This window comes from Anabrus simplex, chromosome 9 (genome assembly GCF_040414725.1).
Source record: "Anabrus simplex isolate iqAnaSimp1 chromosome 9, ASM4041472v1, whole genome shotgun sequence".
Classification (NCBI taxonomy): domain Eukaryota; kingdom Metazoa; phylum Arthropoda; class Insecta; order Orthoptera; family Tettigoniidae; genus Anabrus; species Anabrus simplex.
Window position 1 is genome coordinate 94,309,001 of NC_090273.1, and position 23,821 is coordinate 94,332,821.

The window sequence follows — 23,821 nt, forward strand, 5'->3', positions numbered from 1 at the left end:
CAACCACCGGGCGAGTTGGCCTTGTGGTTAGGGGTGCGCAGCCGTGAGCTTTCGTCCGGGAGGTAGTAGGTACGAACCCCACTGTCGGCAGCTCTCCCCCTGTGGGTGGGGGCGGTAGAATAACACCCACGGCATACCCTGCCTGTCGTGAGATGCGACTATAAGCGGCCTCAGGGGCTCCGAACTTTGGAGCGGGGGTTGGCGACCGCGGGGCCCTTGGCTGAGTCCTGGCATTGCGTCAATTTACTTGTGCCAGGCTCTTCACTCCGACCTCTCTTGGTCAACTTGTTCTTTTTCTACCCCGACGCTATTAGGTTTGCGAGGGCTGGGGAGTCTTTCATTTTCACGCCCTTGATGGCCCTTGTCTTCCTTTGGACGATATCTTTATTTTTCGAAGTGTCGTTTCCCTTGCATTTTCCCTTCTGATTAGTGTTATGTAGAGTATGGTTGCCTAGTTGTACTTCCTCTTTAAACAATAATCACCACCACCACCACCACCTGTCGGCAGCCCTCAAGATAGTTTTCCGTGGTTTGCCATTTTCACACCAGGCTGGGGGCTGTTCCTTAATTAAGGCCACGGTCGCTTCCTTCCCACTCCTAGGCCTTTCCTATCCCATCTTCGCCATAAGACCTATCTGTGTCGGTGCAAGGTAAAGCAAATTGAAAAAAAAATGAATCGTGCAGTAATTCATTCAATCCATTCATTATGTACCTTGTAGTTGTACGATAACTCTGTACACACACCTGTGAGATAAAAGTAAGCACTAATTCAACTTATGAATGGCTAGATACACGTTGTCCTAGACTATATAACACTATTAATATCAAGGACTAAATAAATAAATAAATAAATAAATAAATAAATGTAAAAAATGTAGAATGTAGAAAGCAGAATTTATGGGTTGGGTGTAAATAGTGAATAGATTTAATTGTAATGTATTATCTAGTAATAGATAAACAATTTGTAATTACAAAAAGCATGCATGTATCGACATACAATCTGGGTGACATATGATCACTCTTCCCTGTTTCAGGTGATCCGAAACTGGGGGATGGGAATATTCTATTATATGTAGTAGTAGTAGTAGTAGAAATTTTGGTCATAGCCTCAGGATCTCCAATTTTATGCGAAACCAGGGAGACGTAATTTCTTAATTTCCAAAATCCTGTATGTATTAAGACACTGGTACAGCCATTGCCATACTACAAAAGGTGCAGCTTCGTAGTCCTACTGTGGAATGTAACTAGGCTTAGATATGTGGGTGTGCCTTATTGATTACACCTACTATACTTTCCTAGTAATAAATACAGAGACTGCCCTGTTCACTAATGAGATACTGAACTACAGCGTGTGGATTCCAGTTTGCGTGACCGTAACTTCAGGTGGTGCCCAGAATACGGCCCGTCACGACTGTAATTAAAGCCCTGTTGCTACTGAACTCATAATGGGCTTATTATAGAAACGGAGGTACAGGACGCATTCTTTTTCTCATATGCATCGTTAGTGATGACAGGTCGATGTAAACAAACCAGGAGTTCGGCTGGTCCTTCCCATTGCCAAAGGTTAAACAGCTGCGTTGACATACCCTAAGTTGATACTCAACCTCAATGGTGGACAGGTTATTTAAAGAACTTTTTGAAATTTTATTATCAAAGGTACGACACGTCTAATTCCTCCTTTGTCCTTTAATATTTGTGTAGATATAGATTATTTTTACAGTGCATAAGTTATGTGAAAGTGTCAGACTCTTTGGCTGAATGATCAGTGTTGAGGCCTTCGGTCTAGAGGGTCCAGGGTTCGATTCCCAGCAGGGTCGGAGATTTTAATCGCGTCTGATTAATTCTCCTGTCTCGACAACTGGGTGTTTGTGTTGGTCCCAACACTCTTCTCTTCATATTCAGACCACACACTAGACCACCAACCACTACAGAAACAAGCAATAGTGACTACATCCCCCCATATGGGGTTGACGTCAGGAAGGGCATACGGCTGTAAAACCGGACCAGATCCACATGTGCTACGCAGTGCGCATCAGTGATACCAGAGATGTGGAAGAAGAAGAAGAAGAAGAAGAAACACTTTTTAGGAATTTTAGCCACTCAAACGAAAATTGATTAATCACATATGTGTACAATCAATATAAATTTGAATATTACCTAAGCCCCGAACGGCCATGGCCTACCAAGTGACCGCTATTCAGCCCGAAGGCCTGCAGATTACGAGATGTCGTGTGGTCAGCATGACGAATCCTGTAGGCCGTTATTCTTGGCTTCCTAGACCGGGGCCACCATCTCACTGTCACATAGCTCCTCAATTTTAATCACGTAGGCTGAGTGGACTTCGAATCAGCCCTCAGATCCAGGTAAAAATCACTGTTCTGGCCGCGAATCGAACCTGGGGGCCTCCGGGTATGAGGCAGACACGCTACCCCTACACCGCGGGACCGGTGCCTAAGACATATCGCGACTTGATTTACAAGCACAGAAATTTCAAATTACATAACCAAATCTGTGATAGGAGGCCGACTTGAGATCGCCAATCGAAGAAACAAAATCTTTGCCATGGGAGGGCTTTAAACACGGAGCTCCGTGCTGATAGGATCGCTCAGTAGCAAGTACGCTACGGTGACACAGGCACGGTATTTTTGTGTTTGATACTGATTTATCAGCATGACTCTCAAGCCGGTCGTAAGCCACGTACGGATTTAGCAACGCCGCCTCTCAAAGCCCATTTGAATTCACATGCGAAGCGATCTGATTGGCTAACTTCAGCCGCTGATAAAATGACAAGGGCGCAAAATAACTTTTTTTCAAGTTATTTATCAATATGACCAACCTTCTAACACTCATATACCAGGTTCACGTTGTTTCCTACCACTCTGTATATGCCTACATTGGCAATTCGTCAAATAGTTACCAGCTATATAATATGAGTCTTTGTTACTGAACACGAATAAGAGTATTTTCTAATTGAGTTACCATTTTATTGCTCCAAAGAAAACGACTGAAGCGAAAGGTTATATAAGTATACGAGAAGAATGTACTATTTGTTCATTTTTACAGTATAGGGTACGAAATCGTTTAAAGTTGTTGGTGATGGTGATTCTGACTTTAACAGTCACTTTTAAATGTTTGAAATTCAAAGGGGGAACCCTTTTTAACAAAAGGACGATAATAAAATACCTCAAACGAAACTAATCTTATCTCAAACAAAACTGAGGTGATATTTTTCCTCATTGCATTCCTTCACTGAGTAGCGTGTATTTGTTAAGTGATGTCCAGTTATCGTCTATAGTAACAATGATCCTACTATTTTCAAAGGGGGCCCATTGAGTTTGTCATCAGCCATTGTAACGTATTCATCAACAAGTGATTTCTTTCGTCTGTTTTGGTGCTATGAGCGACACTGACACCACGTTCACAGGCGACAGTCGACATAGCCACTGAACGGATTTTTCGTATTAATGCTTTCAGAACCACCAAATCATTTACAATTTTTGAGCTTATCTTATTCTCCCTTCATTGTTAAACCGCAGTGACACTATCTAAACCTAGTAACTCAGCTGCTTTATATACTTCAGAATTACCGCATAAACCACTCATAACGCTACTCAAACACTGAAAAATACTTCATTACTTCACTTAAAGGAAACTTTTTTTTTTTTTCCAGTTTGTCTTTTAAACCTTGAATTGTTGGCTTCTTACTTTGTAAAACTCTCTTTTTACCTTCCTCTTTGTGTTCATTTTTGAATGTAGGGTATGTTAAATAATTTATTTGGAAAGTCACCGTAATAAAGATTCCTTTACTAATGAGTGATAGGTACAATCAGGAAGCCCAGTAAGATACTTTTTTTCTGCGACAGCTTTGGATAGAGGTGTGTTAATTTAGAACGAATTATACTTACCTATTTACTGCTCTTTGATTCAGAGATTAATTTTGCAGGATCTATCGGAATCTTTGAAAACTGCTAATAAGCAATCCTTCTCACTAGAAAGAAATACAAGGAAATAAGATTTACAGTATTTATTTATTTATTTATTTATTTATTTATTTATTTATTTATTTATTTATTTATTTATTTATTTATTTATTTATTTATTTATTTATTTATTTATTTATTTATTTATTTATTTATTTATTTATTTATTTATTTATTTATTTATTTATTTATTTATTTATTTATTTATTTATTTATTTATTTATTTATTTATTTATTTATTTATTTATTTATTTATTTATTTATTTATTTATTTATTTATTTATTTATTTATTTATTTATTTATTTATTTATTTATTTATTTATTTATTTATTTATTTATTTATTTATTTATTTATTTATTTATTTATTTATTTATTTATTTATTTATTTATTTATTTATTTATTTATTTATTTATTTATTTATTTATTTATTTATTTATTTATTTATTTATTTATTTATTTTTCAAATAGCCTGTAATGCCTGTAACTGCCGCATTATAAGTTTTGGAACGGTAGAAATGTTACTGAAAATTTAATAAAGTTCAGAAGATCATGATTAAGTTTCCTGAATGTTATTTGGTTAACCTCAATCGAAAGTCATGTTTTTGGTCATGCTAGCCCAGAAGGGCATATACCGGGTGGGCAAAATAAATCTGACGCGGAAAATATTTACTTGTTAATGAACATCACAGAAGATGCTGGAAATTGCCTCATCTGAAGAAATGAAGAACTAAGGATCCAAAGTCCTGATTCCACTTCACTCAGAAACCACCGGCAGAACTCAACACGCGAAGGTTCGTCTGCACGCTTTAGCGTATGCAAAACAGTAAATTTGTAAGGATACAGATTCAGGTCCTATCCCATCGTCACCATAAGACCTATATGAGTCGGTGCGACGTAAAACAACTTTTTAAAAAACGGGTCGTGTAGCTGGGAACTTGCATGCTAGGGATGGTGAGTTAGAACCCCACTGTCGGCAGTGACGTCAGGGAAAGTCTGAATGCGTTGTTTGACTGGAAGTAGAAACGAGCTGTGATGGCATTCTTTTCCTTGAGCAAGGTCATCAAGTGACAGTGAAACTACGGTAGAATGTCAAGCGTAACATGAACTGAAAGTTGCTCCGGGTTACCACGTAAGGTATTGTGAAAGCTCTCCGTAATACATTTATTAATGTCTCGAGCATTCTGTCATGTGTTCATTCAGCTTTAAGTAATAGGTCGTTGTACCCTTCAGAAGACCAAACCGAATTCTTTCCTGATTAAACACATTCGACAGGTTGCTTCATTTCCCGTATTTAAACACAAATATATATGTTCTCTTAAATATGCAACTTATATACGGTAAATGCATTGCACCTCTGTAATTAGTAGGGTCCGGATTCATATGCACTCCAAATATATATGCACATATGCACTAAAAATTTGGAAAATATGCACTAAAAATAAAACAAAATACACTTACCAAACGAATTATTTAATTTTAAATCAATGTAAAATTGATGAACATGCTTCATTCCTTGAAAAATTATTCATCAGCAGAAGATCTCGAGAAGTTGCTGAATGGTATGGATGAAGTTTTGGGTAAGGAGTACCAGATGAAAATAAATAAGTCCAAAACAAAAGTAATGGAGTGCAGTCGAATGAAGGCAGGTGATGTAGGAAACATTAGATTAGGAAATGTCTTAAAGGAAGTAGATGAATATTGTTACTTGGGTAGTAAAATAACTAACGATGGCAGAAGTAAGGAGGATATAAAATGCACACTAGCACAAGCAAGGAAGAGCTTTCTTAAGAAAAGAAATTTGCTCACTTCAAACATTGATATCGGAATCAGAAAGATGTTTTTGAAGACTTTCGTGTGGAGCGTGGCATTGTATGGAAGTGAAACATGGACGTTAACTCGCTCAGAAAGAAAGAGAATAGAAGCTTTTGAAATGTGGTGTTACAGAAGAATGCTGAAGGTGAGATGGGTAGATCGAATCACGAATGAAGAGATACTGAGTCGAATTAGTGAGAGGAGATCGATTTGGCTAAATTTGAAGATAAGAAGACATAGAATGATAGGACACATCTTGAGACACTCAGGACTTGTTCAGTTGGTTTTTGAAGGAAGTGTAGGTGGTAAGAACGGTAGGGGGAGACCAAGGTATGAATATGACAAGCAGATTAGAGCAGATGTAGGATGCAATAGTTACGTAGAAATGAAAAGGTTAGCACTAGGGTGGCATGGAAGGTGCATCAAACCAGTCTATGGACTGACGACTCAAACACAGTCACCATAAGACCTATCAGTGTCGGTGCGACATAAAGCAAATAGAAAAAGAAACCTTCCTACTCTTAGCGTTTTCCTGTCCCATCGTCTCGATAAGAACTCTGTATATGCCGGCGCAACGTAAAGCAAATTGTATTAAAAAAATTAAAAACCCTGTTTTATCCTCTTGTAAAACATCAGTTTAGTTAAGATGTTCTATTATTCCTTAATTCGACTTCTTCTATTTCTGATATTACAAGAAATACATTTTATATTTAAGCCCGTATTATCACCTTAACAGCGTTATGGTACTTGGGTAAAAAAAATCCACCCTTATAATACACTTCTTTTTATTTTTTTCAGAATAACAATTTCCTGGTAAAATTGGACATATTTCATCCCCATGGGGACATCTTCAGCCATAATCACAAGAGAAAAATATACAAATAATAAAACAAGGATATGTCAAAAAAACACGTTAGAACAACTACCCAGTGTCTTTAATGTGTTTTTTAACACATCCTTGTTTTACTTTTTTGTATATTTTTTGTCCTATTACTATGGTTGAAGATGTCCCCCATGGGGATGAAATATGTCCCATTTTATTAGGAAATTGTTATTCTGAAAAGAATGAAAAGAAATATAAAGGTGGAACTTGTTACCAAATTACCATAACGCTTAATATCTAATATGTATTGCACCTACTGTATAATGAGTCACGGCTCATTTTTAAAAATAGGTGTTACTATTCACACTTTCAAAAGTGCGTGGCAACGCCGCTTGTCCGTGATAAATCATTGGTTCATCCCACGCGGAAAACCTTAGTTTTAGTAGCATGTCTATGAAATTCGGTGCACATTTTCCCCCTTAAACCATCGACTCGTTTACCTAATCACTCAAAGCAAAGTATACGAGTCGGTAGATAATACTCCTGTGGCAGCTGATAGTTTGAAAATGTGGTGATGCACAATAAATATCAAAGAGGGTTTTAACATAGGCTACTGTAAATGTAAAAACTTTGTACTTATGGACTTGCCTAATGCAAGTTTTCATGCCTTTCCTGAAGGAAGGCGGGCCACCTAGAGGGTAACGCCCTCTCTCTGGCAGAGGGATTTCATTATGATGGTGGCGGGGTTGGCGGCCGTGGCCTATACTATACCCGTATTAAAAGAAGCGTTTTGACCGATAAGACTGGAGAGAGGAGCATTGCATGTGCCATTGCACGGTGTTGCTACATTCCTGCATCCCCTTCTCCTTCCCTTCGCTTGCGGCTCACTTGTTCGTTTGTTCAATAATAATAATATTTGTTTTACGTCCCACTAACTACTTTTACGGTCTTCGGAGACGCCGAGGTGCCGGAATTTAGTCCCGCAGGAGTTCTTTTACGTGCCAGTAAATCTACCGACACGAGGCTGTCGTATTTGAGCACCTTCAAATACCACCGGACTGAGCCAGGATCGAACCTGCCAAGTTGGGGTTAGAAGGCCAGCGCCTTAACCGTCTGAGCCACTCAGCCCGGCATTCGTTTGTTCAGATCGCTGTGTTCTGTTGTACGTAACTCAGAAGTGGGAGGTTTGGCAACTCCAAGCAATACAAGCCGATCAGCAGACGTGTCTCCATGGCAACCACAGTGGATCCTCCTTAGTAACAACCATAACCTGTATTCTCTTCTCCCCACCCAGGCAGGCAGTAAACGGATCTCTCTCTTAAGAACTGTCAGAACGCATCTTTCATTATTATGACTATAGGACTGTTCCGGCAGTCGCCTTAGATTAGGAGAATGGAAAGACACGGAAAAACCATTCTCAGAAGGAACGAGCCCTCTCCTTCTCCGGAATGCCACAACTCCCCTGCTCGGTTGGTCGGTCGAAATGCAGACCTGTAGAGCTACGAAACCATCCGTGGCCACCCCGTCTCTGCACCCGCTGACACTTACGGACTTGTACAGAGCAAACCGAAATAGTTACAAGCGTATCTACTTATTGTGAAAGTTCGCCAGTCATTCAAAATAATTTCGACTCAAATGACGAAAAATCATGCACATACAATAGTAAAATGTCCGGAATAGTTTTCGTTCAACAGTTCAAGGGTTCGAATTGAAATAGAACATTTGATATGTAGGCTTATGTCGTGTCAAGGAAGTAAGGTGTGAAAGGTAGAGTTTTTCTCCTGAAAATGCAGAGCAAAGTTCTTTGCGAAACGTAAATAATTTCACCTAGTTTTCATGACACGGCATAAGCCCAAAGGCCTAAATCATGTCTACAAGTACGGGCCGTGAAAGCATCAATTGTAACAAATTCTGATTTGTATGAAGACAATGAGATAGTAGCATGACGAATGCTGCTGTCTCATATGTTGCGTTTCAGAATGACAACGCCTTAGTACTTTAATGCCGAAGACAAGATCTTAATTACTGTGCCGTGTATGTGCACGTTATTTTTATGCAAATATATTGGTACCTATGTCGGGGAGTTTGAAAAACCTTTCTCAATAGAAAAACAAGTCACACCTCTATTAACCTTGCTCCTGCACAAGCCGAAATTCTCAGCGAACTACAGTACCTTCCGTAGGTTTACAAGTTGACTATAAACCTGAAGGCTGCCATAGACGTACAAAACAAGATTTCAGCTGCAGATGGTAATGGGGTAAAATAATAGTCTGGGAATTTCGGAAAATAACTCGAGGTTCTACAAAACCTGCAACCCCTTCGATAAAATGCCCCTGGGATACAGTAAACTCTGCCGATACAACACTGGTGTTTGATACAGTACCGGCCACGTAGTGTACTGGTTAAACGGTCTGCACTTATACCCAGCATTGCAGGAAACAATCTCTACACAATACGAAGGCATTTAAGAATGTCGTAATGTGAAAGATCAGGTGATACTGTATTCTAACACTTAACCGAGCGAGTTGGCCATGCGGACAGCGGCGCGCAGCCGTGAGCTTACATTCGGGATATATTGGGTTCAAACCCCACTGTCGGAAGCCCTGAAGATGTTTTCTCGCGGTTTCCCATTTTCACACCAGGTAAATGCTGGGGCTTTACCTTAAGGCCACGGCCGCTTCCTTACCAACCTAGCCCTTCTCCCATCATATCGTCACCATAAGACCTAGACTATCTGTGTCGGTGCGACGTAAAGCAACTTGTAAAAAAAAAAATACGTAAAAGAACTCTAGTATTTTCCTCTTAAAGGCAAAATTTTGGCACTTGGAAGTCCAAGCAAGGACTTAAAGTTTAACGTCTGTTCATATCGTGAGTTAGCCTCGTATTGTAGAGGCAGCGTGAATGAGGTCCCAGGTTCGATTACGGACTGACGGCTGCAATGGGGTTCGCTCAGGCTCTTAAGGCTTAGGAGCTGGCTGAAACGAAATGCAGTGTACCTGGTCACGAAACCAAGCAAATGGGTTGAGGATGTCGTCACACTGGCCACGTGATACTCTAAAATCTGCAGGTCATATGGATGGCAGCAGTCGTCTTGGCAAGCCAAGGCTCAAGACAGATTTGTTGATGGTGATAATAGCCACAGGACTTCTAGTTTTACGCGAAATGGGAATCACCGGAACAAGACATTCATTTAAGAAATCGCATGTGCATTGGCTGGGATTCAAATTGCGGCTGTCTTGGTGAAAATCAGCGAGTCAATCGCCTGTCACGGCCACTTTCCGGAGTCTCCGGCAGTGTTTGAAAGGGAGGGTTCTTGTTACTTACCGTTATAGGATCAAGATCGTTTGTCTGTTCTGTGTCCTTACAATTTTCATGAGTGTGTTCGTCTGCGACAAAAATGTTGACTTCGACGAATGAAATACAAAGGTGTTGTAAGAGATCATATCAGTAGATAGTCCAGTAATCTTGAAATTGCTCAAATAACTGGCGTTTTCCTTACCTCTTACAGATTGCACCACACTGCTGAACCCCGACAGAATTGGCTACGCATTTTGGATCTAGTAGTTGTGACCCTGTATTCGGGAGATGGTGAGTTCGAATCCCACCGTTGGCAGCCCTGTAGATGGTTTCTCCATTTTCACACCAGGCAAATTCTGAGGCTGTACCTAAAGTCTACGGTCGCTACATTTCCCATTCTAGAGTTGACCAAAACCTTCGTGCTAATACGACGTTAAACCACTAGCAAAAATACAAAAATGAATTCATAATTGCTGAATCACTTTCTGCGAATCTCTAGTGTTTATCTAACCACAGAATTCGTGTTACGGAATGTAGCTCCTCTCTGTTGCAACATTCCAATAGAGGGGTCATGATTCTCTTTCTGCCTTCGTATTATGGGTATATTGAACGCTAGCGGAATATGCTACAGTTTCAAGAGGCACATTTCAGAAGTTTACATCCAATACCGAATACCCTTGCCTGATTTTCAATTGATCATCGGAGAACATCAATAAAATTGAAGATGTTTTTATAGTGGCAAAGATAGACTGTCTTAACCGACTTTACGTCTTACGTCTCTGAAAAAAAAAGTCTTGGTGCAAACTGCTCAGTATCTCGATGGAAGTGACAGTAAGGAGATTCACTTACGTAAGTATGATTATATTATTCACGAATATTAAGCTGTAATTATGCACAAATCAGCATATATTTGTACAGGCCACTATTCCACTTTTTGATGTTATCCCAATTGCCTTGCAATCATGAAGGACCGTGCGAGTTGGTCGTATGGTTAGGGTCGCATAGCTGTGAAGTCTTAGAGATTGTGGGTTCGAATCCCACCGTCGGCAGCCCTGAAAATGTTTCTCCGTGGTTTCCCATTTTCACACCAGACAAATGCTGGGGCTGTACCTTAACTAAGTCCACGACCGCTAACTTTCCAATCCTAGTCCTTTCCCGATGTTCCGTCACCGAAAACCTTTGATGTGTTCGTGGGATGTTAAACCACAATCATCCAGGAAAATAATGTTACGAATAAAACACGCTTTTATCCATCTAATTTAATTCAGGGTGATCCAGTTAGCGCGCGCACACACATAATATTCAATTATATTCAGCTATGAATGACGACACTTCACTTTTTCTTCTACCACTTGTGCCACACCAGTGGGGTCGCGGGTGTGAACTGCGTCGCACGATATGATTTGGCCCTGTTTTACGGCCGGATGTCCTTCCTGATGCCAAACATATATGGAGGGATGTAATCTATATTGTGTGTTTCTGTGGTAGTTAGTGTAATGACCACACACACTTGTTGCTGTTAATATACAAAGTCTCTGTCCTCCTCACAGGAGGTAGTCTGGCTTGCCTGTATTACCTGGAAGGCGGTAATCCTGACTGACAACCCACCTTATTTTCACATCGTCTCAGAAATCCAGCCACCTCGCACAGCAGCTGCATGCAGACAGACATGAACACAGGGAATCTGGCCAAACAACACAAGACTACTGTTCCTTGGCTCGACTCCAGAGAAAGTCCACCACTCACACAGTCAACACAGACAATTCACGTGGCCACTTCACACAGTGAACTACTTAACACTGACAACTAAACAGCAAGAGCTCAACGGTGCTAACCAGCAGGACAATATTCTCACAACAACGTAACTGTACCACTCTACTCATACCAACTGTTCCGCACACAGACTCCAAACCGGTATACAGTCCGCTGCAGTACACATGAAGTACTCCGCTTTGGCTTTGGTGGTCCACTGACGAGAACCAGCGCTACTGCCGCCCCAGTCCAATTAAACTGTTCGCGGCTAGCCTCCTTTTTATATCCTGGTGATGGAGTATTAGAATCTTCGTGGTGAGGCTAGAGAGGGAAGGTTCTCGTTCCCTGTTCTAGAAGGCCCACGGGGAAACCCGACGAAATCGCAATATAAGGAGATGCTGGCCATGCCCTCCAGGCCGACTGGGAGGTCACCAGTCTGACTCACTAATCCCTTACAGCCAGTACAAAAGAGAGCTACGGCAGGCCTGGCACGTAACAATATGTTTCAGTTTCACTCCTAAATATACCAGTAGAGACTTTCATAATACGACAACGCGAACGTTGGCAATACTTCAACTCGTCGAAAATCAGGAACAATGCTACAAACGTGGGAGTTCAAAGATAACTGCAAGATGCTACAGTATATTGGCAAACCGATCTCTTCGCCGTATATGTGGAGAAGTGGAATGTACCCCCCCCCCCAAAAAAAAGCCCTCACACACTTTTCCCTTTGCGAAATCCAAATAACTATTATGTCTCTTGGTCATGGCCATCCATCCATCCATCCGTCCGTCCCAGCCTGCACGGTTGCTAGGGTTACACTTCCGTCACACATTTTGTAACGCTAGCTTCCGTAATCCAAATTATCAGATGGCCCCCAGCCATAAGATATATTTGTCAAATCGGAACTGGGCTGTCGGGATCACGGCCGCCGGTTTTGACGTAGAATACGTGCCACGTGATAGTATCTACTTAAATACGCATTTGAAATTTCCACACCACTAGGGCAATATATGTGCTTGGCTGGGGGCTCTAGCAGCTTCGAACTCGCCTCGCGACGCTCAAGCCTTTCGAAACTCGGCATTGGTAATTTTGGACATTTTTTGAATTCTGAGAAGCCGCTCGATTCTCTTGAATGGAAATTTCGAAGCCCATTCATTTGTTGTCCATATGTCATTATGAATCAAGAGGTCTATTACGAAAGATCATTTAGAAAGGACATTTTTTGATGTAGAAACCTCTACCCAAACTTCACCACGCTCGGCAGACTATCAATATGTCATTGCTATGTTCACGCAGTCATGGTATCTGGTCTAGGAGAAATCTATTACGCGATTTTTCTCAAACTTTTCAAATCTACACTTCGAAATAAAATATATTTAGTCATATGGCTGTTTCCTCTGAGAACGTTTGTACAGACTTTAATGAAATTTCACCCAGCGCTTTAGACGTGATGCCATTTCGGAAGGTAGAGAGACAGGTGTAATTTATTTTGACATGTCTCTTATATAAACTAAGACCGAACACAGGGTGTTTGTACTCTGTGCTGCGGTAGTTGCCTCAGCCGAACTTATGTTGCGCGCGGCCGCCCTGTTCTAAGCGTGTGTATAAAATCTTACCTTATGAAAGTGTCGTCCTTCGTGGGTTATACAGGCATCGTATCTGGTAATCACATTTTGGATGACGCGAGTGAGTTCTGCCACTGTAGTGTTTCTGATTTCATTCGTAATGTTTTTTCAGTTTCTCCAAAGTGTGAGGATTTGTTATTGGATTCACAAGGCTAATTGTTGACAGTCCCAATGACAGTTGGAATCCTGTATATCATTTATGTATTGCGCGACGAGTTAAGCACATACAACCATCATTTAAGTTATTTTTATTATTTGTCTGAAAGGATTATCTAATTCGCAGACAATATGGGCTGCAACAAGGACAAACTTCCACCACCCGAAACAATCTAAAACTTTAAGAATTTAAACAAATAAATCAAACTTTAAATTAAACACACAACAATAATTCTAAAAGTACAAAAAGTTCGTAAAATATCAGTCAATGTCAGCGGTTAACAGGTAATATAAAACATAAAAAACTTTTAAAAAAGTACCAGGGCAACGAATGGAGTTACTTCACATCTTTCTTTCTTAATCTGCTTACTCTCCAGGGTTGTTTTTTTTTTCCTCGGACTCAGCGAGGGATCTCGCCTCTACCGCCTCAAGGGCAGTGTCCTGGAGCGTGAGACTTTGGGTCTGGGGATACAGGTGGGGAGGAGGACCAGTACCTCGCCCAGGTGGCCCCACCTGCTATGTTGAAGAAGGGCCTTGCGGGGGGATGGGAAGATTGGAAAAGAGACAAGGAAGAGGGAAGGAAGTGGCCGTGGCCTTAAGTTAGGTACCATCCCGGCATTTGCCTGGAGGAGAAATGGGAAACCACGGAAAACCACTTCGAGGATGGCTGAGGTGAGAATCGAACCCTCTTCTACTCAGTTGATCTCCCGAGGCACGGCACGGGCCCTCTAGGAGAAACTCCTACTTGTGCTAATTTTGTGAGCGGTTTATTCGGTGACCGGTCAAGATTCGCACGAATGCCATCTAGCTTTCCTTTTGTTAAAACTGTTCGTATGCGCGCATGTTTTTTTATTGAATACTGAGTCAGTAGTTTCAATTAAGTTAACTTACGTGGCACTTCACCAGGAAATTACTGAACAGATGCATCGCGTCTCCGTCGAGCTGACTCGTACTTACAATAATTTTTACATACGAAAATACGGGGTTGCAATAATAACTAGTCTCGCTATGTTAACAGCCGAGATTCATACTGGCGACGGATGCTTGCACGGTCGAACATGTGCACGCTGCTTGCAAGGTCAAGAAATATGCGCGCGCCTCCAATACTGCAGCTTTTACGTATCGGAGAGTAAAAACTCCGCTTGGACGGTCTTGGTTTATATGAAGGACCCTGTATATGTCTTATTGCTGGGAGTTATATGAAATTAGCGATACAAAATATGTGACGGGAGGTTACCTAGCAACTGTTGACGGGTGGCCATGACTGAGAGACATATTTCATAATCATTTGATTTTCCCAAAGGGAATTTTGACATCTTTTATGTAAGAGACAGGCAGGCAGACTTGGGGACAAAACATCACGACCTCGCCTTACACAACTACTATTCAGCGGAAACCCGGTGACTGTAGCCAGAATTGTCAAATCGTCTACTGCACTGAACACGAAGAAAGGGTAGGACTGAAGAGAGTGTGGAGGGACGTGGTTTGCCTACAAGGATCACTTAGAACTCCTTAACTCAGCAGGGTGTAGAGCGTGATTGACTGCTGGCTTCCAGCTCGCTTCTAGGAACTGAGGCGGTCATGTTTTGTCCCAAAGTATACTGCAGATTACTGTACTGTAGTCAAAGTGTTAAGGACTTGATATCCTTGATTATTAGTTTTGTGGATTTTTTTTTTTTTCACGACTACTAAGCAGATCGCAGGAGTTGTTTTATAGAATGAACGTGACTAAAATCTCGCTAACTATTCCATAAATGTAATTAAAATTCCTCTCTTGGAGAGAAGGGTATTATTTGCAAATCAAGTGAAAATATTAACGTATATGATTCTAACCTTGAACGCCCATTCTAAACTTTCTAATTAGAACAAATTGCAAACTTCAAGGCATTTTATGAGTGGGTATAAAATCTGACTTTTTAAAGAGCGTGTAATAAAACTTCGTCACATTTTGCATGGCTTCTATCTTGACGGGATACTCGGTTATGAATGCAGTGCACCGTAAAAACCTTTTGTATATACAAGATAAGAGAGTGTTACTGCATCGAATGGACTTTTTACATTCTAAACTTAAGATACAAGCCTGGACGCTAACGAAATTGTTGATATGCGAACATTGTTTGACGATAAAAATGCCATGTAAGGTCATTCAGATCTTGGAGAAACCAACAAAAAAGCATTATTAAATACAGCTTTAAAAGTAGTAGAGTCCAGTCCTTGGATCAATAGTCAGCGTCGCGACCTTCGTTTCTGAAGGTCCTGCGTTTGATTCCCAGCTGGACCGGAGATTTCGCCACGTCTGGTTAATTCGTCCCGCTCGGAGACTGGGTGTTCGTGTCTGTCGCTATACGCACCTCACACTGCTATACCAACCACCACAGAAGTACATGTTAGTGAACCCCCTGTGGGTGGGAGACGCAGACGAAGAATACACACACCGAGCTCGATAGCTGCAGTTGCTTAAGTGCGGCCAGTATCCACTAATCGGGAGATAGTGGGTTCGAGCCCCACTGTCGGCAGCTCTGAAGATTGTTTTCCGTGGTTTCTCATTTTAACACCAGGCAAATGCCGGGGCTGTACCTTAAGGCCACGGCCGCTTCCCTCCAATTCCTAGGCCTTTCCTATCCTATCGTCGCCGTAAGACATCTGTGTCAGTGCGACGTAAAGCAAATAGCAAAAAAATACTCACACGGTATCCCCTGCTTGTCGTAAGAGCTGACTAAAAGTGGCGACCAATGGATGATTGTATTAGGACCATGAAACTACTTGTGATTAGAGTACCATCACGTGGGGAACACCATGGGTCGCCTTTACTTGCGAGTTGTACCACTATGTTAGGTACACACTAGGTTTGTGTTAAGTAGCAACAGAAGGTGAGTCTGTATGGGTTTTCCAGTACCCGTGATTAGTACCATTGTGAGAAACACCACGGGTATGAGCGTTGCCTGTGATTAGTGCCACTATATGAGGAAAAACCACGGGAATCGGCGTCAGTGATTAGTACACCTAGGTGAGGAACACCATGGGTTTGCGTTGCTTATGAATGGCGCCATTATGTGAGAAACACCATAGGTCTGCGTTATCTGTGCGAAGTACAATGCTTGTGAGTAGTAGCATAATGTGTGTGACACCGTGAGTCTACGCTACTTTTGATTAGTACCTCAACATGACATATACCATGCTTCTACTTTCCTAGCGATAAGTACCATTATGAGGGGCCGTTGACCTGGATTTTGGACCCCTTTAGACTACAAGCATCCTCGATTCAGCAGGATTGTGTTTTAGAAGCAGTCCCTTGGTCAGTAATACTATTGTTTATGATAGTTTCTGGGTCGGATCCACTGATTGTTCATTCTTCATCACATTTTTTATTTTGGTCAGTGGATGATTTTGAACTCTAAAATTGTCATTACCCCCTAATGGTACGAAATGTAATGACCTAGATGTTAGGCCCCTTTAAACAACCAGCATCATCATCAGCATCGTTAATACTATACACATGTTACATTTTTCTTGTTGTAAAGTACAATTAACAATAATTTTACATTTCCAGCTGTGAGCTTATGTCGCTCGCCCATCCACAGAAAATTAATAGAATGTCGGGCTGAGTGGCTCAGACGGTTGAGGCGCCGGCCTTTTGCCCCCAACTTGGCAGATTCGATCCTGGCTCAGTCCAGTGGTGTTTGAAGGTATTCAAATACGCCGGCCTCGTGTCGGTAGATTTAGTGACACGTAAAATAACTCCTGTAAGAATAAATTCCGGCACCTCGGCGTCTCCGAAAACCGTAAAAAAAAGTAATTAGTGAGAAGTAAAAACAAATAACAGTATTTCTTACCTTGAGAATTTAGAAGAGAAAATATTTTCTCTATAGCTTCGTTATGTGCAGCTTCTATTTCTGTCCTACCTTGGAGCATTTTGGCATTGTTATTTCTTATAACTAGAGCCCAGATTACCGGTATATGTAATTACACATTCTGTTCCCATATATGTAGCTACAAGGAAAACTAAAATGTCGGCGAATCACACTAAAAGGACCATTATTCCAGGAGTTTAAAGTTACATCTTTTTACACATTTCGATGCATAATAAACATTTTGATAAATATTACATATTTTAAATATTTTGAAGGTTATAGTGCATTTGAAAGAAAACACAATTCTTTTTTCACTAATTGGGAACATGCATCATTTTCAAAAATATTTTTTTTGAAAAGTACACCAATGAAATAGTACGTAAACGTATTACATTGTGGTATGTTGCCTTGTTTTCTACCATTAAAAAAATATTTAATAGTGCCTTTCCGCAAGGCGAGTGAAACGGCCTCTGACGTAAGCGGCGCGCTGTGACGTCACGATCCAGTACCGCATGGAGCTCTACCAGCCATTGTGCATCAGCCGTTGCTAAAAGCCGATTGTTTATTATTCATAATCGCGAATAACTTCGAAATGACAGAAGAAAGGTTCAAAACAGCACAGTCAGACAATCTACCATGTATAGATGTTATCATTCTTGAAAAATGTGACTTTTGTGGCCGCAGAAATTAGCGGATAACAAGCAAGTTTGTAAGTGGCGTCTTTTATATACGTGCAATGTACTGTAACCCATAGTATTAGGATAACAACGAACCTGGATAGATATCACATCACTTTCAACATTTCCTTCTAGACTGATTCCCCTATTAAAGAATAACATTACATTTTCGGGCTTTCAGCATTAGTAAAGTAAGAAATTGGATTTCAGCACTCACATAAACATATAGGTAGCATTATAGTACTAGTCCGCTTCTGTGGTGTAGTGGTTAAGGTGTGCCACTCCCGGAGGCCCGGTTTCGATTCCCGGCTCTGCCATGAAAGTTGAAAACAAATAGTACGAGGGCTGGAACGGGGTCTACTCAGCCTCGGGAGGTCAACTGAGTAGAAGGGTTTCGAATCCCACCTCAGCCATCCTCGAAGTGGTTTTTCGTATTTTCCTACTTCTCCTCCAGGCACCTAAGGCCACGGCCGTTTCCTTCCCTCTTCCTTGTCTATCTCTTCCGATCCTACCATCCTCCAACAAGGTCCCTGTTGAGCATAACAGGTGAGGCCGCCTGGGCGAGGTAATGGCCCTCCTCACCAGTTTCATCACCATACTCAAAGTCTCATGTTCCAGGACACTGCCCTTGAAGTGGTAGAGGTGAAATCCCTCGCTGAGTCCGAGAGAAAACCAACCCTGAAGGATAAACTGATTAAGAAAGAAAGAAAGAAGGAAAGAAAGAAAGATCATAGTACTGTAGGTCTATAACCTATCATTTCTGAAAAAAATATATATTTATGGTTGGGGCAACTGGCCTACCCACTTCCGGGGCCCATGAAAGAGAATTAAATATCTTTGTGGAGTGAAAAAGTTAAACATTATAAAGATAAATATGACTTCATCTAGTTTTCACAAGTTGGGCGGTTGAGGTGCTGGCCTTCTGACCCCAACTTGGCAGGTTCGATCCTGGTTCAGTCCGGTGGTAGTTGCTCAAATACGTCAGCCTCGTGTCGGTAGATTTGCTGGCACGTAAAAGAACTCCTGCAGGACTAAATTCCTGCACATCGGCGTCTCCGAAAATCGTAGAAGTAGTTAGCGGGGCGTGAAGCCAATAACATTAATTACATTTGGCTTTTAACAAGCTGAGCATATCCGGAAAGAAAAGTGTCCTGGTGACATTTTAGTCGCTAAGTACAGGAATGTCTTTGGGTGCTGTGACTTTTCCTTTTTTGTTTTTGCTGTTTGCTTTACGTCACACCGTCACATATAGGTCTTATGGCGACGATGGGACAGGAAAGGCATAGGAATGGGAACAAAGCGGCCGTGGCCTTAGGTACAGCCTCAGCTTTTGCCTAGTGTGAAAATGGGAAACCACGGAAAACCATCTTCAGGGCTGCCAGCAGTGGGGTTCAAAACCTTCTCTCTCCCGGATGGGAGCTCACAGCTGCGCGCTCCTAACCGCACGGCCAACTCGCGCGGTATTTTTACCCTTCGGTTTATTGACTCGGCTTGTATAACCTAAAACTTAGGCTAAGTTGGATAATATTTTAAACACCTACATCACTATTTTCACCTGTGTGCAATTATGTTATTTATTTCATTAATATTATGATAATTATTATAATTGAGCATTGTTAACTTATAAGACCCCAACAGACAAGCATTGGTTTTGTGTAGAGTTATACATTTGTTAAATTCACGTTGTTTCCTTTCATGATGTACACGCCTATTCTTTGTTACATTATAGAGTATTTAGATATAGCCTAAATTTCTTTACCAATTAAGCTCTTCAATAAAGACATACATAACTGTCCCATGCCAAGATATATTGGTAGAATTAGAGCTGTCAAAATGGTTCATAACCCCTTTGATTTATTATCTTGACATGGATCACCCAAAACATAAGTTAGTTTTGGAGAATACTTTAATAATCAGCATTATTTAATGCACTGTTTATTACTTTCATATTCCAAGATGTAATTGAAGCATTTAAATAAAGCATCATACATTAAAATTTAAAGTTTCACCACTAGAACAGCTGACATGGAAAAGTGATTTGAAAATTCAAACAAATTCATCTTCAAAAATCTTCAAAAAAATAAACTGTAGACTTTTCCGATATATCACCAGCATTTCTCCGGCTTGCCAAAATCCATTTCTCCCTAGTTTAGCGTCTTTGGAACATGTATAAACAATTTGTTTGGTATGGTATGCGATGTGTTATTGCACATCGGAACTCTACACCATTTATAAGTTTTCTGCCTCACTGTCTGCGCAGGATTCATTTTAAGTCTAAAATATACCACTCAGATTATTATCCGATGTATAGACCTCGAATTTAACCATACTAGACACTAACGTAAAGTAGAAACGCGAAGTGTATCCTGCTTCTCACAGCACACTATGTGTTATTTCGTCTGCTAATTCAGTCAACCTGTACGATGACGTCAGACGAATGAGATCGCGTACTTGCGTGACGTGACATTTTCGTAGATTTTTATCATGTTTGGAGTTATTATTTGTACAATCTGATCACATTTTTGAATTCTACATGAAATTTTGAATCAGATTAGCATATTTTAATTAAAACCCCGGATCATGCATGTTCCCTATTTTACATCGATTTTAGTTTTTTAATTAAACACTTGAAAATAGTTTTAAAAGCCTGTACATCTCTAACATCTAAAAATAGTTTAAAGTGAGGTATTCTGTCAAAGAATCGCCTCCCTTAGCAATGTTGACTTTGCAAGTCTTGGGTGTCTCGATCTGTGTCTATCTATCTTCCCTTGCACAAACTTTGTCACATTCTTCGCCTCTCAGATTTAGTGCCTCTTCTTTTGTGATCCCTTCGCCAGTCGTCGGTTTAAGTCCACTTGTCAAAAGCGCCTTTTTCTCTTTTTTTCTTTCTTTCTTTCTTTCTTTCTTTCTTTCTTTCTTTCTTTCTTTCTTCGGTTACTGCCCATACTTCACTTCCATAAAGGTCTACACTCGATACAAAAAAGTCTTCAGAAACATTTTTCTAATAAGCATATTTGTGTTTGATGAGATCAAATTTCTTCTCTCTTAATAAGGATTTTCCTTGTTTGAGCAACTGTACAGTTAAATATTTCTTTGCCGGGCAATTTGAAATACGTGCCAGTGACTTCATGTGAAGTTGAAAGGTCTTTTTCTATATATAAGAACATCCCAACAGACACAACGCATTCGATGACCGCAGAAAATTTGGAAAACTATTTAGTTATTAATTGTGCCTCCAAATTAAATTTAGAGGTTGAATAATAACTCTTTTCGGTTTTGTTTCCTTTTCTGTATACAAGAATACATCAAATAAGGCTTAGGTATTAAGTTACAAATTTTATTTTATTACATATTTAACTACATATTTTGTCAATTTTAGCTACATATTTATGTGGATATTTCTAATTTTTGTATCACATATAACCCAGGCTCGACTTATAACATGGTAACTCACTGTGATACATAATGCGAACAGAATATGTGGCCTATGCTTGCTTAAAATCATTCACTACTGACTACCGGTAGTAAAAATAAGTTTCAGCTTCAATACAAGCAAGAACTAGGTGGACCGAGCTCGATAGCTGCAGTCGCTTAAGTGCGGCCAGTATCCAGTAATTGGGAGATAGTGGGTTCGTACCCCACTGTCGGCAGCCCTGAAGATGGTTTTCCGTGGTTCCCATTTTCACACCAGGCAAATGCTGGGGCTGTACCTTAATTAAGGCCACGGCCGCTTCCTTCCCATTCCTAGGCCTTTCATATCCCATCGTCGCCATAAGACCTATCTGTGTCGGTGCGACGTAAAGCAAATACGAGTAGAAAAGAACTAGATGGCATCTTCAGTGCTGCCAACTTTAAACAGAGTTCAGAAAAGATTCGCAAGAGGGCATAGGAAATACAATCAAATGTACACTGACTGACAGAGCAAATGCAACACCAAGAAGGAGTGGTTCGAAAGGGATGAAAGTTGGGGAAAAAACAGAGACGGCACGGACGAATAATTGATGTTTATTTCAAACCGATATGCAGGTTACACAATGCGCACGGCATCGACTCAGTAGGATGTAGGACCACCGCCAGCGGCGATGCACGCAGAAACACGTCGAGGTACAGAGTCAATAAGAGTGCGGATGGTGTCCTGAGGGATGGTTCTCCATTCTCTGTCAACCATTTGCCACAGTTGGTCGTCCGTACGAGGCTGGGGCAGAGTTTGCAAACGGCGTCCAATGAGATCCCACACGTGTTCGATTGGTGAGAGATCCGGAGAGTACGCTGGCCACGGAAGCATCTGTACACCTCGTAGAGCCTGTTGGGAGATGCGAGCAGTGTGTGGGCGGGCATTATCCTGCTGAAACAGAGCATTGGGCAGCCCCTGAAGGTACGGGAGTGCCACCGGCAGCAGCACATGCTGCACGTAGCGGTGGGCATTTAACGTGCCTTGAATACGCACTAGAGGTGACGTGGAATCATACGCAATAGCGCCCCAAACCATGATGCCGCGTTGTCTAGCGGTAGGGCGCTCCACAGTTACTGCCGGATTTGACCTTTCTCCACGCCGACGCCACACTCGTCTGCGGTGACTATCAGTGACAGAACAGAAGCGTGACTCATCGGAGAACACGACGTTCCGCCATTCCCTCATCCAAGTCGCTCTAGCCCGGCACCATGCCAGGCGTGCACGTCTATGCTGTGGAGTCAATGGTAGTCTTCTGAGCGGACGCCGGGAGTGCAGGACTCCTTCAACCAATCGACGGGAAATTGTTCTGGTCGATATTGGAACAGCCAGGGTGTCTTGCACATGCTGAAGAATGGCGGTTGACGTGGCGTGCGGGGCTGCCACCGCTTGGCGGCGGATGCGCCGATCCTCGCGTGCTGACGTCACTCGGGTTGCGCCTGGACCCCTCGCACGTGCCACATGTCCCTGCGCCAACCATCTTCGCCACAAGCGCTGGACCGTGGACACATCCCTATGGGTATCGGCTGCGATTTGACGAAGCGACCAACCTGCTCTTCTCAGCCCGATCACCATACCCCACGTAAAATCGTCTGTCTGCTGGAAATGCCTCCATTGACGGCGGCCTGGCATTCTTAGCTATACACGTGTCCTGTGGCACACGACAACACGTTCTACAATGACTGTCGGCTGAGAAATCACGGTACGAAGTGGGCCATTCGCCAACGCCGTGTCCCATTTATCGTTCGCTACGTGCGCAGCACAGCGGCGCATTTCACATCATGAGCATACCTCAGTGACGTCAGTCTACCCTGCAATTGGCATAAAGTTCTGACCACTCCTTCTTGGTGTTGCATTTGCTCTGTCAGTCAGTGTATAAAAAGAAAATACAGTACTTAGTGTAAAGAGTTATCTAGACGGCTAGAAGACCGTAGGTAGTTGTATTCCCTTGTATTAACTGCTACAGATTGAAAATACATTAAAATGATAAATATATTAAGTAATTTGATGGTAAACAAAAACCAGGGTTTCCAGCAAAACTGAACGGGGGTTAGGTGAATGGTCTCAAAAACGAGTGGTCCCCGGTAAAAAAAAAATCCAGGTAATATGGTAACCCTAACAGAGGGTTGACATTAGGAAAGGCATCCGGCCGAACAAGGCCAAGTCCACATGTGCAACACACTTCGTAACGCGACCCTTCTAGTGTGTGGTGGAAGAAGAAAGGGGAGGTCAGTTGGACAAACTATCCACACAGAGTGCATTTCTTTAATAAGAAGTTATTTTTATTTGAATTTTGAAGAAATTAGGGATAGTTCCGGTGTGTTTCTTCAACCACCGCTTTTCCCACACCTGTGGGGTCGCGGGTGCGAACTGTGTCGCACTTGTTGACTT

At 41.6% G+C, this 23,821-nt stretch overlaps 1 protein-coding gene across 4 annotated transcripts in view; it reads left to right on the plus strand.

Annotated features, from left to right (window-relative positions):
• The window catches only part of LOC136881317 (galectin-8), a 366,233-nt gene that overhangs the window by 116,290 nt on the left and 226,122 nt on the right, over nt 1-23,821 (plus strand). The window contains exon 1 of one of the 4 annotated variants that reach the window (XM_067154128.2): nt 10,644-10,764. The exons of the other annotated variants lie outside the window; for them this stretch is intronic. The gene's annotated coding sequence lies outside the window, so the exon portion shown is untranslated. Of the gene's footprint in view, nt 1-10,643; nt 10,765-23,821 lie in introns of those variants that run through there. 4 annotated transcript variants of the gene reach the window in all.